The sequence below is a fragment of the Chenopodium quinoa genome, unplaced genomic scaffold (genome assembly GCF_001683475.1).
Source record: "Chenopodium quinoa cultivar QQ74 unplaced genomic scaffold, ASM168347v1, whole genome shotgun sequence".
Taxonomy (NCBI): domain Eukaryota; kingdom Viridiplantae; phylum Streptophyta; class Magnoliopsida; order Caryophyllales; family Amaranthaceae; genus Chenopodium; species Chenopodium quinoa.
Genome location: NW_018742441.1, coordinates 779663 through 800654, shown reverse-complemented (window position 1 = coordinate 800654; position 20992 = coordinate 779663).

The window sequence follows — 20992 nt, the reverse complement described above, 5'->3', positions numbered from 1 at the left end:
AAGGACCTTAAACACAACAAGGATGTGGTTAAAAGAGGTTATCAGAATGGAATTAATGATAACCAGTTTAGCAGTCGTCGATAAACCCATAGAAGCAAAGGAAGACAGGCGTTGACCAACCTTGTCAACCATAAATTGGAAATCTTTACATTTACTGCGGCCCAAGTCAATGGGCATTCCCAAATAAGTACCAATAACAGGGCGAGCCTTCATGTGAAGAGCCGACGAGAGAAAATCCCGAAAATCATCAGAAGTGTTACGACTGAACCGAACAAAGGATTTTTGTAGATTAATCATTTGACCCGAAACTGAGCAGAATTCAGCTGTGACCGAATTAATTTGCTCACAAGGTGAAGGCGAAGTCCTGAAGAACAAAAGGGCGTCATCTGCAAAAAAACAAATGAGACACCGAGGGAGCACGACGAGAGATACGTAACCCTTGAAATAACCCTAAATGTTCATCTCGCTGAAGCATAAGCGAGAAAACCTCCATGCAGAGAACAAAAAGGTAAGGATATAAGGGATCACCTTGTCGAAGACCACATTTAGGCCGAAAAGTGTGAGAAGGAGACCCATTAACCAAAATCTAGTACGACACCGTAGTACACATTGCTGCAAAATACTAATCCAGTAAGGAGGGAAACCAAAACGCCGAAGAGTTTCCCAAAGGAAATCCTAGTTAACCTTATCATAGGCTTTATTCATATCCAACTTCAAGGCCACAGAGCATTTCAGAGTGGAATCCATATAGGAAAATAATTCATGAGCAAGTAAGCTATTATCTGCCATTAGACGACCCGGCACAAAGGCAGTTTGAGAATCCGAAATAAAAGAAGGTAACACCCGTCGTAACTTGTTCGTCAGACATTTCGCAATACATTTATACAACACATTGCAAAGACCTATCGAACGAAAATGAGAAGGAGTTTCAAGATGATCCACTTTAGGAAGAAGCACCAGGAAGGTACGATTCCATTCCTTTAATAAAAAACCATGAGCAAAGAAATATTGTATTGCATCAATAATCTGTGAACCAACCGTCCCCCAATGCAATTTGAAAAAACCGGTTGTGAAACCATCAGGGCCAGGAGATTTGTCATCACCAATACCAAACATAGACTTTTTGATTTCAGAAGTAGAAAAAGGAAGCATAAGAAACTGACGGTCCAACTCTGAAAGGGTTTGAAAATCTAAAATGTCCCAACAACAGGGCGCAAGAGAAGGAAATAAATCCTGACAATTATAGATACCAAAGAAATGCTGCAGTAAAAGGGAAGAAATCCCGACCTGATCAGCAACCCAAGAATCCTGTTCATCCCGAAGACTCATGATTATATTTTGATGCCGACGAGTTTGAACTGACCAAAACATAATTTGAGAGTGGCATTCTCCCAAAGCATCCCATTTAATTGTACAACGTTGCTTCCAATAAAGGAACGAAGTTTGAGCAAGAGAAATTCTATCCTCACCGGATCTAAGGAAATCCCGACGGTCTCCCGAATCCATTAAATCCATATTTGCATAATCATCTGAATTTTGAAGATCCCGCCAATCAATACCCCACTGTCTCTTATGATTTACACACCAAGAAAGAAGCCTTTGCTTTAAGCTTTCCAATTTCCGCGAAATAGAGAACATCTGCGAACCTGGAAGGAAATCATGCCAGGACGAAGAAATAATCGAGGAAATCTCAGAAATATCTAAACAACAATTTTCAATTTTGTAAGGCCTTTTTCTTGATGTTAAAGGTAGAAACCTCACGTAAAATGATACCCGCATGATAAGAGAATAAAATTGGTTGATGAGAAATTGAAGCATCAGGATGTAAATCCAACCATGAGGACGTCGCATAGCCCTTATCAAGTCTTTCGAAAGTAGGGTTCAGAAGTTGTCCATTTGTCCAAGTAAACTGAGGCCCGCAAAATGGAATATCCACTAACTGAGCACTAAGCTTCCATTCTAAAAACCCATGACGACTCGGAATATCAAAAGAACCCCCTATCTTGTCATTCAAATATTCAACTTGGTTGAAATCACCCAATAAAACCACATTTGGGACAGATAATAAAAGAGATGAAATTTTGTCCCAAACTAGGATCCTAAGAGAAGGATGAGGCGAACCATACACAAATATAATATATTTTATTGCTTGGCCAGGGACCATCACTTCACAAAATATCACATGCGGAGAAACTGAAACAGGCCTAACTACAACCGGGGAAAACCGAAAAACTACCAAACCCCCGCTCAAACCTATAGCATCCGAACCGCAAAAACTGTCAAAACCTATCGAAGCTAACTTTTTAACTACTATATCTACAGAAACAAAAGTTTCCATGACAAACATAATATCTATAGCATGAGAGCGGACCAAAGACGTCACATATGGAACTTTAGGTGAGTCCGCCGTACCAAGGCCCCTACAGTTCCAAGCTGCAACATTCACGATTCCTTTGGTGGCTCAGTACGGGAAGCCACCATACCCTCAGAAGAACCATCTGAATCATCCAAAGTCGAAGAACCAGAGCTGCACCTACGCTTCTTAAAAGGCTTTAGAAATGACATACAAGCAGAACCTGCATCCGATACATGAGAGTGATGAACGGGATCATCTGGAGCAGATGCTTGACGTTTGCAGGGACAAGCCTCTTTCACCCAGTTCCAAACCCGGTCACTTTTTCGAGCTAGCTTCAGGGTCAATTGTTTTTTTCCTTTGTCCGAAGTTTGAATGCATTTACCAGAAACTGTAGCAGAAGAGGAAACTGGAGAAGAGTGAGTCGAAATTGGGGGCGAACAGTCCATTGAAACCGGAGTATCATTCATAGGAGGCAAAAAAACCCTGAAGTTCTTGACTATCAGCAGTAGCAGTTGGAGTAGGGGAACGATCCGAGTAAACCCCAATACCATCATTCGATGAATCTGCGATGTAGCCGGAATCACCTTGATTGGGAGAAGGAGTGAATTGCATTACTGAAGGCGAAGGCGACGACACCACAACAGGAGAACCATCCGGCGCCGGAGATGGAGAACCAGACGCCCAGTTAATTGGCCCTACTCCGAAAGGATCCGGATAAAGGGGGCCTGACGGACCTAAGGGCGGCGGAGAAAAAATCCGCACAGGGGCAGCAGTTACCGGCACCACCACTGAACCGCCGAGCACTCTGTAAGGGTCAGAGTTCCTGAAAGAAAGAGGGGAGACTTGAGAAGCTCGCAACATGTATGTATCGAAAGTGTCTCCAAAAACTTGGGCTTCTAATTCCGAATCTGGGCTTGGATTAGAAGAGATGTTCATTGGATGACCCATACCCAAATCCACCAAAGCTGGATCAAACTCAGGAGGAAAATTGGGCCTGTTGTTTAAGGAGTGAGTGGGCCCAAAACGACCATGGTCTGGAATTTCATGAAAATTCGAATTTGAAGTTGAGAAAGAAAATGACCATTCAGAAAAGTTATCTTCTGATGCACATGGTCTTTTAACCTGATTCCCCACATGATTAGAATGAAATATTTGATGAGGTAAAGCCAAACCTTCACGTGCAAGATTGCATCGCACCGAACATATATGATTTGCATGGTTGACAGGTGGTGGTTCATTAAGCCACCCACCTCTATAATCTGCCGCTTGACTAAAAGTCATGGGCCGACCCCCACGTGGCCTACTCGGTGGCCGGCGATTAGTTCCTGGAGCTACAAACTCCACCTTTTAAGCACGGTTGACCCCTAAATTACGACGCCACACCTCATTATGTTCATTCCGAAAACTACCAGGGATAATTTGCGGAAATAAAGCCGGTAAAGACCTTGAAGGTACGTTACCTGGCGGCAGAGAGTCCAAACCACCAGGACCAACATCTCTATCAGAGGGATGCGAATCCCCCGAGTACTCCGAAGGGTCGTCATCATCATGTACTCCAAACCAAAATTTCGTAGTCCAATTATCTGGGATTGGATTTATCCCACATATAGCATTTGTATATAAAGAAACATCAGTAAGACCAAATAAAACACGTACACCACTTTCGTGGAGCTCACAAAAGCGGCGTTCAAGATGGAAGCTTACCTCAGCTTGTTGTTTACCACACGTAGTATGACCGTGTCCGACAAATCCGCACTTTTTGGAAAATCTATTTAGTGTTTGTTACTTTAGAAGAATGATACAAGAGGGGGGTGAATTATAGTAAGGGAGAATTTAGAAAACTTTTTGCGAAATTAATAAAACTAAGCTAAAGGAACTCAGACATTACATAGGGAGATTTTACATGGAAAACCTCTTGGCCCTAACAAGAGGAAAAACCACGACCACTTGGGATTTTAGGAAAGATTCTTCACTATAATAGGGCAAATAACCTATTACAAGCTAAAGGATCTAGCTCCAAGTTCCTCTACAAACTTGGAGTTCCCTAAAAGCAAGTCCCTCTACTTGCTACTCTTCTCTTCTCTTTTCTCTTCTTTTTCTTTCTCTACTGACTTCTCTTAGAGTTCACTCAAACTCCCAATTCCCTTATTACAACATTGAAAGATAAAACTCTAGTAAAAGTAATTAAGAGAGTTAACAACTTAAGTGGAATGCGACACTTGACTCTTTTTTAAAACAAGAAAGATAGAAAGATATGATTGAGCAAGGTGAAGTTTCCCAAAGGACAACTTCGATATTTATAGGAAACAATAGCTTGATTAAAACTCCACAACTTCCACCACTTACGCCACTACTACTGCATATCAACGTCACTTCTTTCCACCACTACCAGAGCTTCAAACATGTCCTAGAAACCAGGGCACTTTGATCCTCTTAGAAGCAATTTCAGCGTTAGTGGTGAAGACTAAATCAACAGCTAGTTGCGCAAGTTTAGGAAGTTAGTTCTTCAATCCAATTCAAAGATATTTTTCCGAAATAAGAAGATATTAAAAAAATGATAAGATCAGAAAAGATATTTTCAAAAACTATCTTTCCTATTTTTTTTTTAGCAATCAAAGAAATTCTATCTTTTTTACCTAATTAAAATCGCATTCCACTTATCATCAACTCCTAATTATTATCTCTTACATAAAACCTAAAACATAAAAATATTTTAGACTTTATTTCTCTAAGAATCCTCTGCTCCGAGTCTTCTTTCCTTAGCTTCTGCTCCGAAGCTTTAGTTCCTTCATGGGAACACTGCAACTGGTTTTTCAATCTTTTAGCTCTTGTTCCTTTGCCTCGAATTAATCCTGCAACTTAACATAATTAAACTACAAAACTTATCAAGGCATTAGTCCATCTGTTTGAATTTTGTTATCATCAAAACATCAAGGGCAACAGTGTTGTAAATTTGTAATCCATATAATTTATGAATTATTATAGTTGTATTACTTTTTCTTTTTTCTATATTTTTGTAGACCAATTATTTATGAATTTGGCAGTTTTTTTGTTTTTATATTTTTGTAGATCTATTATTTATGAATTTGGCTTTTTTTGTTTCTATATTTTTGTAGGTCTATTATTTATGAATTTGGCTCTTTTTTTGGTTTTAATTAATTTTTCAATATGGAGGAAAACCTTCAAATTTTGGTTTTCAGTTTGGAATAGAATTAGACTTTTGAATTTTGGTTTGGATTGGTTCGGTTTCAGATGTAATTCAGTTCGATTTCGGTTTGGATTTGGTTTGGGTCAAAATTCAAACCGAATACCGAACTTTCACCCCTACTTCAATCGCAATGTATGGGGATCAAATATGTTTGCAACAATGTATAAGAAATTTGGTGTATAATCTAAAGTTTTACGTTTTAAAGCAATGGTGGAACGTGGAAGAGCCCAAAAAACTAAAACTAGTTACGCTTCCTATACACCATCCCTAAGTTTGGTATACGGACTTAAAAATTTTCCCCAAATAGTTTTGCATCTACAACTGAATACTTAGGATTTGCAGTATCACATCATCCCACAGTATCTCTAACCGCATAGACATAATCAATGAGATTCACATCATATCCCCGAAGGTCCTTAATATGCAAATAATAAAAATTGGAGGGTAACTATAGTGATAAATCTAGCATTTTTTATACTAGTTGTGCCATCGCGCGCGATAGCCCAATTCACACGTGTCGGATATGGATTAAGGATCCGTTGTATTTCATAGTATAGGTGGGTGTGGTTGTTGCTATTTAACATGGTTATTTCGAATTGTGGGAACATTTGGTGAGAAGGAAAATATTAGAAGTAGTAATAGATAATGCAATTGTTAGTCAAGTGGATATTGGGGTAGATTATGTGCGATTTTATCTTCGTGTTATCTAATACTGAATAAATATTTGCTTTTGTGATTGAAAATTGTGTTTTAAGAAATTTTAAGATTTTTGTAAGGCTGAACTTTAAATTAATAACTCGATATAATTTTAAAACTGAAAGACACGATTGATACGTGTGTCTAAGGAAGATTATGAAAAGCTATTTTCTATTTTCAGATTGTTTTAGAGTACGTACATTAAAGTTGTACTTTGGAAGTCTTAAGGTCTACATTCTTCTAGATTTTGTCATGACTGTTGAATTTGCTACTTGATTGGTCAATCGAAGTACTTGGGTTGCGTGGTCCATAAATTGTGCTCTGCCTTGTTTGTCTGACTTTCATCTTCCATTTTTTCTTTCCTGTTTTTCCTAAAAGGCTATTTTCTTTCTATTGAACTATGGCTAGCACTGACAGTAATGCTACTTCTGGGAGGGTATTTGTACCTTTGATTTGGAGACCTAATGAGTCAAGATTAAAGGAAGAGAATGCTGCAAGCTTTCGTGTCTATGTGATGGATATGACGAAGAAGATGAACAGTCACTTAGAATTTCTAGAACAAGGAATTTCAAGGGTGGGGAAAAGAAAAAAAGAAAAAGGTGAATCAAGTAAGAAAAGGAAAAGAGAAGTTAAGAGGGATGGCTGTGGAGAATGGCTTGTTATCATTGTTGAGTCAGAGAGTGTTAAAGTTGAAAATAATCCCAAGGAAGGAGGTGAGGCAGAAGGGAAGGGGGAGGATGCTAAAGAAGAAAATGAAGCTGAGAAAGATGGTAAGGAAGAAGGAGGTGAGTCTGAAAGGAAGGGGAGGATACTGAAGAAGAGGAGGATACCGAGGAAGATGACGAGACCGATGAGAATTCTGAAAGTGATGTGAATTCTGAGTCTGAAACTCGGAGTGAGGAAAAAGCTGCTGTAGAGTCTGATGCATCATTTGAGTCAGAGAGCTATGACTACAACGACGATGATGATGATGATAGTGGTGCAAAGTCTGATTCTGGGAACTATCACGAAGCAAATGAAGAAACAAGTGAAGATTCTTCCATGTTTGCTATGAAAATTCCTGATTGAAAATTGGCCGTAAAGAATTAGATACTATTGTTTGTTTTTGTATATTGATGGTGTGGTGTTTTTTGGATGAATTTTAGAAGTGTTAGCAGATTTAAAGTCTGTTAGGGTTTTTTTTTTATGGTAGTTTACGATAAGTCTATTAAGGGCTAATGTTTTTTAAATGTGATGCAAGTAAGTAGGGTGTAATGATCTATTATCTAATAAAATATGAAAGTATGGTGTATTTTGAAATGTTGATGCTATCTATTATCTCAAACCAGTTTATTCTATATATATATATATATATATATATATATATATATATATATATATATATATATATATATATATATATATATATATATATATATATATGATCTATTATCTCAAACCAGTTTATTCTATACATATATATATGATCTATTATCCTATACATATATGATTATGAGGCCAATAATGAAAGGATATCATATAGGAACATGAAATACTTTTATAATCTGTAAGATGTGTAAATCTCAGTAATTTATGAAAAAAATCAAAACATTATTAAGTCAGTGCATTTATGTGTTCACTTATGTAGTGAATTTGATAAGTAAAGAGCTAAAACACTTGAACTATTTAACTAACCATAATAATAATATTTTGCATTATATTTACATAATAAGCCTGATTTATTTGGCTACAATACTTCAGCAGTAGTAGTTTGTTTCTTCATAAGTACATAATGCCTGATCAGTTGTTAAAGTTCTGCTAACAATCAGGCTGCAAAAACTAACTGTAGGCGTCATTTGAAGTGCGCCTACGTTAAAGCATGTGGTGAATATGCTTGACACTCATAGGAAGTGGGAATTGACATTACGATTAGGGACAAGGAAAGTAGGGAGCCGCCAACAAGTTTTTAAGGAACTTGTAAACCGTTCACGGATCATAAAAGGCAACCACGATAAAGGAACAACGATAGGCAACAACGATTGACCCATGAAGGTTACACCCCATTCATAATCCATGATATTACTAACTCTATATGGTTCGGAACCACGAAAGGAGGATCGGGGATGATGGTACGAAGTGAGTCATGGAATCACATTCGCCCGTATTGACCTCTACTCGATTCTTATGGTGAAAGTGATTCCTACGATCTCAAAGGCATACAAACAAAAAATCCAATTTGCTCCAAACTATTATTAAGCTAAATTGGTTTAATATTAATGCAACATATAATTCTAAAATATTTGTGATCACTTGATTAAACAACAAGATTATAAAAGAACCTAAACCGGTTTTCCAAATTATCTTATTAGGCGTGATTTTCAATTACATATTCCCTTTAAACATGCAATATGGTGATCATAAATAATAATAGAGTAAATATTAATATTGGAAGCAATTTAACAATGATTCCAACATCGTTAGAAAAATAATAGAAATAAAAGGAACATAATTCTTACTTTGATTCTGTTTGCTTGCAACTACAAAATAATAAACGAGTTAGTAACTTCAAGGAAATAATAATAAAACAATAATTAAATTAAATTAAATTAAATAGAACTGATTTGAGGCCAAACCCTCAAACAGTTCTACCTTTCACGCCTTGGCTTAAGGACAGAACCACGAGTAAAGTATGGACTCCTTAGAGTGCTTGAAGAAGGAATTTTGAAATAAGGAGGGTAGGCTAGTGTTTAGGCTAGAGCATAGAGGAGAGAAAAATAGAGAATTAATTTATGCCCCGTACATCAGAAATGAGGGGGTATTTATAGAAAAAATGCGCTGAGAGAACACATGGAACCCTAAAATGATAAAAACCCTACAAAAGTATACCGCGACACGGCAAAGTGTACCGTGACACGGGAAATCCCACCGTCAGACGGGAAACATTCCCGTGACACAGTGTACTTTTGTGTGACGCGAGAATATTTAGTGAACGGGGGAGAAAACGCGTGGGTTTACGCGGAAAGGACACGGAAACCCCCGTGTCACAGCAGGTGTCCCGTGTCACGGGGAACCGCACCGTCAGACGGGACATTTTCCCGTGACACGGTGGACTGTTGCCGTGACGCGGGAGTTTTTAGTCCGCTTTTGCGTCTAAATTCATTTTTAACCCTAATTTCGTTCAGCATTTTAAGTGTCGATTGATAATTTCGGGCCATTTATGATTTATTATTATTTGGGCTAAAATAAGAAAATAAGTAAATAAAAATAAATAAAAAGTTTGGGCCAAAAAATAAATAATAAAACAATAAAATAAAAAAGGTTTGGGCTAAAATTAAAAACTATGCTTTGACTAAACATCAAGACTGATCTATGGACTATTCAAAAATTGAATTTAATTAAATACGAATTTTTAAGCACTCTCGGGATTAACTAATGACGAAGCTCTCTCTTTATCGTGCCAGATGCAACAAAGGATGAGTCCTTGAACCCGACCAATAGTGGCGGTGAAAGGTTGTTCATCATCGGGTTTGATTTTGGAGAGACATTTTTAGGTGTCTACACTAACTAATTACAACAACTTTTCTTAGTTCATACTCTAAAAAGTGGTGTTATATAGGAACATGTACTGTGATAGAACTTGTTACTATTCAAGGCCACATTTTCCAAAAGGCTAAATGATAATGCATACTCGTTTAGTTGAGGTTGCATTATCTAATAAGAAGTAGTCTAAGAATATCTACTTCTGTTCTAAGCCATGGGATGCAAAAGCTATAAACACTAAAGCATAGCCGATCTAAGATGGAAGTAACATGATGCAAAAAATTTAATCTTGAAATCTAGCCGTAATGAGTAGATATATTAGGAAATACTTAATAGATGAAGCTGTTACCTAACTGATCTGCATTATCTGCTTTACTCCTTTTTATATGTCCTGATCAGACTCATTATCTTGAAAGACGAGGGCTGGACGCATGGTTTGCTTTTCCTTCTTAATGCCTTTTTTTTTCTCTGCAAACTTGCTTCTCCATGGATGCCAACAGCTTTTCCTTTAAGAACATCACGAGTGACTTGTTCTCCTTCTTTTGCTTTGATGGGGTCTGAAATTTTCTCTGTTTCCTGTGTTGTTGCTTCAATGACTTCCTTTGCTGATGTACTAATAGCAGTCTCATCATTAACATCAGATCTTTTTCTTTTGTGTCCAGAATCTCCAGTCTGAGATTGAGCAGCCTAATCTGCTGCAGCCATTGTTTCCGCTAAAATGCAGGCATCTTCCTCTTCTTGACTGAAGACTGATAAATCAAAAGCCTGAATAGTCTCCTTATTGATGGTTTTGCTTAAAACCCCTGCATCAATTGGTTTTTTGCTAGCACTTGTGCCACTATGAGCATGTGCAACAACACTTGTTGGCTCTACAACTTTGGCTGTAGGTGCAGCAACATTGGCTGTAGAGCTGCTCCCTGCTCCAGCAGTTGTGTCGGGGTCTTCCATTACAACACCTTTCAGACCCCATTGGAGAACCTTATTTTGCTCCAAAGCAGTAGTAGGACCAATCTTGATAAGAAAGTACGTAATTGCTAGTTTGGAAGCAATTTCGTTAAATCTATCAGTTTCTTCCTGCAATAGAAATAATATTGGCTTAGTCTCGAAAAGAATTGCATATGTTAGCATGGTTTAGAGGTGGTTAATTATTTACTAGTATCTTCATCTGATAAAGATCTTCAGCTGACACTCCAAGTAATGGAGTGCAGTTTTCAGTAAATGCAGTAAACTGTAATGTTCCAGTTCCATCCGAGACATTGAAAGTGATTGTTGCTCTGCAAGAATTTATAAGTCAGTGTATGTTTGCTATGGATATAGCATTTCAACACTACAACAGTTTTGCAGTGAAGCTCTCCCTTTTTTTTACCTGTATGTAGAAAATAATTCATTTCGTCCACAAGCTATGCAGTTAAAGCTTTCTCCAACACTCAGGTGTGTGCGCTTTCCATAGTGAAAGCATCCAATGTATGCCCTTAGCCTTTCAAATGCAAGATTTGGTTCTATAACCCTAAGCCAGTAGAATTCTTTTGGAAGTGTTGTTGTTGCCTATATTATGATATAATTGATTATATTATTGTGTGTATAGATGTTAGTTTTGTATGAAATTGAAAGTATGTGTTTAAATGCAGGGAATTTTTATATGTTGGAAACTATGGTGAATACGCAAATATGTTCATTATTGATTGAAAATGAATTCTTCCAATACATAATTTTTATGTTAAAAGTGCTAATGTGTAATTCAAATATTTTACTCCAAGGCTAGCTATAACATGCAATCTAATGTAAAGGCGTTACTGCGTTGACAGTATAAAATTAAATGATATCACTTATATATTATCAGGATAATTTAGAACAATGATAATATGTATACCTTTTTTGTTCTGATGCGATCTATGGTTATTAGAATTCTCTCTGTAGGTGGATTCCAAGCAGCTGTAACTCTGTTTTGCTGATCAATCAATACACAGCGATGTTTGCCCTATTATTAAAGCACATTATACCTATTATTGAAAATATTACTGTAATATTTTAAATGAAATTTTGAATCTAAAAAGGTCTGAATTGGTATACCACTCGGCCAGTGCAGCTGCCTTTTCACCCTCAGGATCCCTGATTATCTCAGTAGACATGGTTGACTCAATCTGAAAGCCTGTGAATTTAGGATATTATTAAGTGCATATCATGTCATTGATAGTGTCTAAATTAAGGTAGGTTAAGCAAATATCTTCTAAGCTATATCATGAGCTACCTTTACAAGTGATCGGACGTAGGGCTGTTATTCCTATAACCTTAAACAAGTCACCGTCTGATACCAATGTTCCACATTCTGGTCCAGACAAATCATTCCAGGTGCAGATTTTCACTGGCTGATCAGTGCTGAAATATATGGATAGATATATAAATATTCCACTATTAGAATAATTGGCTGTGAAATATATTAATTTATTTATGTAAGCAGTAGATGCAATTACCTATGATCTATCACCATTAAGTCGCGCACAAAAGACTCCTTATTTAAAGTTGTCACAATCTTCCTTGCTTCTTTTGCAACATACAGCACAATAACAAGTATATCTACAGCAAAGAGAAAAGTGTAAGTAGTTTTTAGGTGCCAAGCAAGGTATACATATGCATATATGTGTACATAATCATAAATGGATTGGAAAAGAATTTCAAACTTTTTGTATATCATGTCTAGCATCATTATCAGCAACTCTTGGAACAGAAGCAAGTGATTGGTATTTTGGAAAGATTATTTCCCCTTTAGAATCCAAGGATTGGATGACAGTCCTACTTCCTAATACCATCTGAAATGGAAGATCTGAATCCTTTTTCCTATATTGTGGATCAAGTGGTCTAATCAAGGCATTAGCAATGTCATAATTGCCTCTAAACAGAATCACATGTTTATACGCTTCAACTTGATCACCAAAGAGTGTGAGATTCATGCGATTTTTCTATTATACAAAGCACAGCAAGAACATGTAATCATACATTTGCACATAATGATTTATAGAAAGCATAATGTGCATTTGCATATGAATTGTTTAGAATCTACCTTGTCATCTTGTACTATTATATACTGGTATATTATCTTTTTTTCAGATTTTTGTGGCCGACCTTTTTCTGCAATATTAACCTTTACTTTATACGATTTACTCGATGCATCAAGTTCATTAAGAAACCTTCGTTGAGGCGCCATAACAGAATTGGCTATTTCAAAAATACTAATCAGGTATAAGAAATTGAAACACACATACTGTGGTAGAAAGATTACTGCAGAATCACAACCAATTTATACATAACAATTGGCAGCCATCATATAAGATAATTTTATACAAGAATTTATTATATTAGCAATATTCACTACAAGCTTAATTTGTGTTAATAATTAGGAAAATTGACTTTTATAGTATAATTATAATAATGATAATACTCATGTTTTACACAGAAGTTGATTTGTTTATAATAATTGTTTATTTTTTTTATTTATTGTATTTGCTCTATAGAAAAGCAAGTTACTTGGTTATAATGTGCTTGATAGGCAATATTATTCAAACACACTGATCATAGAGCTTAGCACCTAACTTTGTAAAATAATATAATATCTAAAATTTTCCTTGCTTTATAACAATAACAAAGAGGAGTTTAGCATTATTCATTTTGAAAGTAACACACAAATGATGAACAAATTGGTAATAATATGTATCAGAGTCAGCATTATTTAAACACACTGACCATTTGCACTTAAATAACTACTAATTCAATTCAATTTGTGAAGCATAATAACAACAATTAAGCCAATAATTCATGGAAAACCAAAGACTGATTATCACAATAATCAAAATTAGTGTTAATGTGTAAAGCTTTGAACTCAATAAAATCAAAGTTCAATTATAAAAGAATTGTATAGTATAAATGTAAAACATTGGTAAATGAATTAACATATATCTAAATTAATCCATCTTATGTAGGATCATTTATCATACTAATACAGAGCTAATTTTCTATTGCAATTTTCAGAGTTTTAGGGTTCTATAATGATCTAATTGTTGCCTAAACTTGTTATCCTTCGAATCATCTAGCTTGTCAAATTGTTCACACTTTGAATCTAAGCTATTTAATATGTTTATATTCATATATTTTGGTTATGTGTCTATTTTAGGACAAAAGAAGATAGGCAATTATATCCAAATGTTCATAATAACGAAACTACATAAACAGCTTGGATTCCGACAAAAAATGCCTTTTTTCTACATATAGTATCCAATGTTCTACAATAAATTCTATCATGTTTGTAAATGTATAGATTGATATTAAGTTCGCAAAATTATTGAATCTCAATTTGACTGTAAATTTCAAACAAAAGTATATGGTCTCTTCATACCTGACAACACACAGAGGCAAGGAATATGACAGCAACGTTGGCGTTGAAGAATTAACTATCCTAATGAGCTCCTTCTTCTTGATTCTTTAGATTATTACTCTAGCTTATGATGTTAATATGAGCTCTATTGTAGCAATGAATTTATAGGGACCTGAATTTACTGGAAGCATAGCAAAGGTTACTCTATTCAAAGTTACTGTGTGGGTAAATAGTTGTCTGCTGTATTTTTTTGCTTAAAACCATCATTCCATGCTCCTAGAGTGACTAATATGATACTCTATGGTGTGTACCTTGTACTTTAACTGAATATTTTATTATGTACTTGTATATTTTCTTTAAGTTATTTAGATCAAAAAATTTACTTGTATGTTTTAGAGCAAGTTACATTTAATTTATGTTATTTATGAATTATCATTAAAATACATGACTTGTCATGAGTATATGTTAATTAGTAAATCTGAATTTGCCATTCTAATTGCCCTTAGTGTAAAATTTACCATGATTAAATTTTCAAAATTTATGCTAATTATTTACGCATATTTCTTGCTATATTCTATTGTACAATATGATGTCGCTTAATCGGACTACATAAACATAAATGAAAACTTAAAAGTTCATAGTCAAGTGGTTTTCCTTAATTTCCTCTCATTCACTTATTTTGTTTTTTGACAAAATCTTATAGACGTTTGTCAGTACATTGCAACTCAGTTTAATTTTTCTTTTCACTTTTCTCCTTTTTTTCCCTTGAAAACCATGTGGCCTTGTTTGAGCATACTATTTAGAAATGTTGTTAACATACTATTAGTTGAGACATGTAGCATGGTTAGAATAAAGCAACATTGTCACAATTGTACTAAACTAAGGGCTATGCACTTAATAGAAAAGCCTTAATACACAGACATATCTGTGTACATGTATTTCATAGAAGCATTGTCTAATAATATTTTCAGCAGGCTATTAGTTTTTATATAGGAACAAAAGATCATCTTGCTTTCCAATTTCAGAATTGTAAACTGATTGCTGGGCCATTGCAGGTTACATAAATACTCCAACTTGAGCAATTTTATAATCATTAGCTGCTTGCTGTGGAACTGCAGATTAAATAAACACTCTAGTTTCAGAAACATGCTCGTGCAAAGCTGAATATGAATTTAAGAAACATGGCCAAAAAAGAAAAAGATAGCATATGTGTAATTGATTAGCATAAATTTTGAAAATGCCTAAGCTGAGCATGATAAAATTTATAACAGAAAGAATGTTAACAAAGGGAATAAATACCAGTAGCATAGTAAAATATAAGGAATCAGTGTCTTATCCCTTGATTATATAGCTGACTAAATGTAGGCAATCTGAGAATAATGTCACTATAGTAGAAGCAGAAAGTGCAAAACAGAACTATTCAAAAAAAAAAAAATGTACAAAACGGAATATGTGAGAAAAATTCCCCTGAATCGTTTATATAAATGACTTAACTATATTTGAAAATCATATCTAATTTGAATCTGAATTTTTATAAAGTGGTGAATAATGTTAAAAAACAAATATAAGCAGGCTTGCATGATTGGGCTGTTGCATCAGTAAATATCCTGCTATTAGTTGCAGTATCTACACATAATACAGTATAATATAGGGCATAAATACTATAATTAGGACACAATATAGGACATATTATGCATTACCTGCTGATGTAGCTATACAATGCCAGCCATTCTGAGAATGTCATAAGATATGACATTTTTGACCTAGCCAGAATGCTGCTGATCATCATGAGGTTCAGTGAGTACACTAACATTAGGTGCCTGTTGAGCCCACGAAAGTGCAACGTACAGCTGTCCATGTGAAAAGCAAGATCGGGGGAGATAAATTGCAACCTTACTAAGTGTTTGTCCTTGTTCTTTGTTTATTGTCATTGCAAAACTAAGCTTCAAGGGAAATTGTTTTCCCTAAAATTGAAAAGGATATTCTGAAGACGCAGAAGGTCTTAAGTTTATTCTCGGTATTAACACATGCTCTCCTTTGTTATGCCCAACAACAATCACACACTCAATGAGATTAGGAAAGAAGCGCTTGCATAATAGTCGTGTTCCATTGCACAGGCTTGATAATGGCAAAATGTTTCGCAGTAAAATCACTGGACTATTTACATTTAGCACAAGCTCATGAGGACTCATACCTCCAATACAAAGCTTATTTATGAATTCAACAGGATAGATAGAGCAATTATCACCAATCATTGAATCAATGCTTCTATATGTGACTGCTTCTCCTAGGAACTTATCAATCAACACTGCATTTATAGCATCCACATCTTCATTCATTGGCGTTAGTATAGCTCTTGTTGAAAAGATATCTTCACTAAACGGAGGCATATCCATTTCTGGAAAAGCAGCTGAAGTCAGTTGCACATTCTGTGGTACAGCAGCATCACAAGGCTGGATAATTTTTTATGGCAATTCAACAAATGCATTTTTAGTTTCTTGCAGCTGACCGTTTCCAAGAGCCAATAAAAAAGAAGCATATGTTGGATCATGCCTAGATCGGATATTATCTGTTAGCTTGAATTTCATTAGCTTTGGCCACAAATCAGAACAAACTAAGCTGGCTGCAACTGCTTCTCGTTGGGTTTTTTTTTGGCACAACAGGCAAAACTTGCCTGAAATCTCCTCCAAATACAACAATTTTGCCGCCAAACAACAATTTTGGGTTGCATATATCCCTTAGCAACACATCAAGGGACTCGACATTCTCTTTTTTTTCCATTGAGGCTTTATCCCAAATGATAAGTGTTGTTTCTCTGAGTAATGCAGCAAGGCTTCCCTGTTTAGGCACATTGCATGCAAGAGATTCATTGGTATCGAGGGGGATTTTAAAGCGTGAATGTGCAGTCCTTCCTAAAGGAATGTTAGCTGCAGCTATACCCGAGGTTGCTGTTGGCTGCACAATTTTATTCATGAGTCTTATTTCTGCATACAGAGCATTATACAAAAAGGTTTTTCCTGTTCCACCAGGTCCATCAATAAAAAATTCTCCCGGCTTTTGTTTTGTAACATAATCCATGATGACATCAAATGCTTCTAATTGAGCTTGGTTCAATTTACCTCTACATTCTAAACACTGCTGCGGTATTGGAGCATTAAGTGCATCCTCAATATCCTTTATCCTGCGTATCTCATCATCATCTGGTTCTACTAAGTGGTCTAATCCAAATACAGCAAGAGAACTACCCATTGATTCTATAAACCATTCAAGTGATCTTACAGTTAGATGTTTTACTTTAACTGGATTAGAAGCATACTTATGTCTAAAATCTTCAGACAAGAAGTCATAGTATTTCATCCATAGAGAAAGAGGGTCACTAGGCTGACAAAAGATAAGTATAGTAGCAAAAAGCCTGCGAATTGCATGAGGCATCTGAATGGCACAACCCTCTTGTAAACATAAATCAACTGAATTATCTTCCTCCAATAGCCCAAGCTTCAATGCAGCTTGCTGAAATGTACTACATAAGTGGCCATTTACTGTTCGCAGTGCTTCAAATGATTTAGGACCCTTACCATTGTGCAGCAACAACCTCAAAAAATATCTCTCACCTTCAGATGGTCCAACAAATGCCAATCTTCCAACGCAAATCTTCTTGTTCTGTCTTTTCTTCCAACACTTTGCTAATGCATCCCATACATACAGTGGCGGAGCCACATTAGAACAAGGGGGGACAGTTGTCCCCCCATTTTCGGAAAAAAAGTTTTTTTTTAAAAAAAAAATCAAGAAAATACAGTAAAAGGCTATAAATAACATATACTTACAGTAGATATCACAATATTGAATATGGTTTGGTGGTTCAGTCCTTAGTAAGGCTGTGTTTTGGTCCTAGGTTCGATTCCCTACTCTACTGTTTTTCAGCTTTTTTGTTTTTTTTTTTCCCTACTTCTTGTTTTTTTTATTACATACTCTAATTTTCAACAACCTTTTTAATTTGATTTTTTATTTCCTATTTCTTGTTTTAGGATTTTTAATGTTATTTCTTATTTCCTACTTCTTGTTTTTAATTATCGCTTAACTAAGTGTGCTTAAACTCAATTTTTTTTTTACATTTCTAATAAATAGATTACTATTAATTAATTGTTTGTAACTGTGTTTTAACGAAATACATATTAATAATATGATTGATTTGAAAAAGTTGAGTTTATTTTTTCGAATGTAACTCAAACCCTGGCCCTTCATATCTACCATCAATTTGTTTTAACGATAATTATTTGACTTTATGATAAGGTAATTAATTCGTATTTATCAATTATGTGATTACATAACAGGATTTACAAATATAAATTTATTCATTTTTGTTGGATAATTTTCTTAATATACAATAAAACTTTTTTACCCCTCTTTTTCCATATAGAAATAATTGGCATATGTGATTTCAAATAAATATTAAACAATTTAGGTTATCAATTTTTTTCTTGAGATTTTTGCCGAAACTTTAACCTCCAAAATTTGTCCCCCCGAATTATAAATCCTGGCTCCGCCACTGCATACATAGTGTTCACAGAACTCATTATACATCCAAGTTGCTCCAGAACCTAGCTTAATATTCATCTGGAAAAATTCTGTTAGGCAAGTTCTTAAACGCTTATCATCTGACACCACTGATGTTAACCGCTCATGAGGCCTGACATTGATAGTCTGTGAGTTAGGTAGATGTATAGGAAGAGGCAGAACCGGAGGATGCATCTTATACAGATCAAAACCAAATAATTGCCAAGCAGCTTCACAGGGAGAAACCCACCTACCAGACTGATACAATTGTATTTCATCATGAACAGGTATGTCATCTCCGGATTGCACAACATTAAAGGATATCTTATCGTGCCCCTTATAAACATACTTATATAGGTACTTAACTGTTGATATTGTAGAGCAAATCTCAACATTTAAATGGCAATCGAAGTAAGACAATAAATAGGGATTATATGGAATCACCCATCTATTATCCATAGGAGCTTTTCAAACAGTGACAATCTCTCTTGAATTTTTCCTTCGATACACTGGAACTCAATAACATGGATCATTGCATCCACCTCCCCAAACACCTTTTTTTTTAATCAAGTGTTTCAGAGCAAGGACTTTTGCTCTAAAGACTCTTGCAACTATGTCCGGTCTATTTTGTGCCTCTTCTCCAATAGCAAGATGTTCCTTGATTTCGCACCAATTAGCATTACATGTCTGTAGACACCCATTTGTGTCTCCCCAAAACCAAACCCAGTGATGATTACCTTTCACGTCGAATCATAATCGAATGAAGCGAAAGTGTGGAAAGTCTAGTGTTGCGGAAAGTTTTAATTTCTTTTCTCTTCTCTCTGTTTTTGAAAAATTTATTTTAAGAAAACAGCCAATCCAGTTTGGTTGGTCCATGATATGGGTCCAATAGTAGTGTAGTTGGATAGGGCTTGCAAAGACCTTTCCAATGATATATTATAAGCCTAATTCCGATGAATATTGAGGAAGTTATGACCAATTTACTAAACTGGGCCCAGTTTGAGCCTTATATGCGGCCCAATGATCTAGGGGAGGGCCTAATATGATTTATCATTCCTAATGCAATTAGGAATGGTTTTAGTCTTCTAGAATCTTCTAGAAGGTTCTTTTCATTCCTAATTCAATTAGCATTGATAAGTTGACTTTGTTGACTTTTCAGAGTTTTAATTAAAATCAAATAGCATTTTCGAAGAAATTATATTATTTTATCCTCCAGTACGGTAAATTTATCGGATTTTCGAAAACGTGTTGAAATCAAGCTTGGCGTCCAACCCCAGGCCTTGGCGCCTGGAACCAGGCTTGGCGCCTAGCGCTAGTGCTGGTGCCTAGCGCCAGCTAGCCAGGGTTGGCGCCAGCTCTGTTTCCTGAGCGTCAGACTCTGTTTTGTTAAATTATCTTTTTGGCTGATTTTCTCTATAAATAACGTATTAAAACTCCGTTTTCGATAACCAGATTTCATCAATTCTTATTTCAATTCACCAACTCTCATCAAGATTTTCTTGATTATTCTCTCTCTCTCTTTTCTAAACTAGCCTTTTCTCAAATACAAAATTCCGCATTCGCCAGATCTAGAAACACCTAGCCATATTCGAAGTTGCCTTCCCCCTAGACGTGAAAGGTTTAATTTCTGAGGGTTTGGTCCCAAATCTCTCTTTCAATTATTTAATTTAATTGTTTTAATTATTATTTTCCTTGAAGTTACTAACGTGTGTATTTTGTTATTAGAAAGAGGTACGAAGCATCAAAGTAAGTACTTTAATTGATTAATTGATATTATGATGTAGAAATCATGTTTATATTGTTATTATGATATTCCTAGTATCATGTTTAGGGAAAAGGTTATAATATCAAATATATTAAATATGATTGTTACGATGCTTCCTATGTTCTTCCTAATATTTATTCATGTTAGTATCATGTTAGGGTTAAAGATTTGATTTTTATTGCTTAGTGACATGCTAGGGTTTGTTATTAATCTTGTTAGTATCATGCCTAGGATCTTGCTATTTCTATTATGCTTTAATATTAACATGAACATGATGATGATTATGAATATTATTAATTATTATTTTGATGACGATTATTTTATTCATGATATTATTATTTATTATATTGCTTGATTATATTTATTGTTATTGCTTGGTCACCTTTATTGCATGTTTAAAGGGAATTTGTACTTGTAATCACGCTTAATAAGATAATTAATAATCTTGTTAGGATTAATGTGATTATAATTTAAGTGATCGCCAATAATAGTTTATTTGTGCATTAATATTCAACCAACATAGATTAA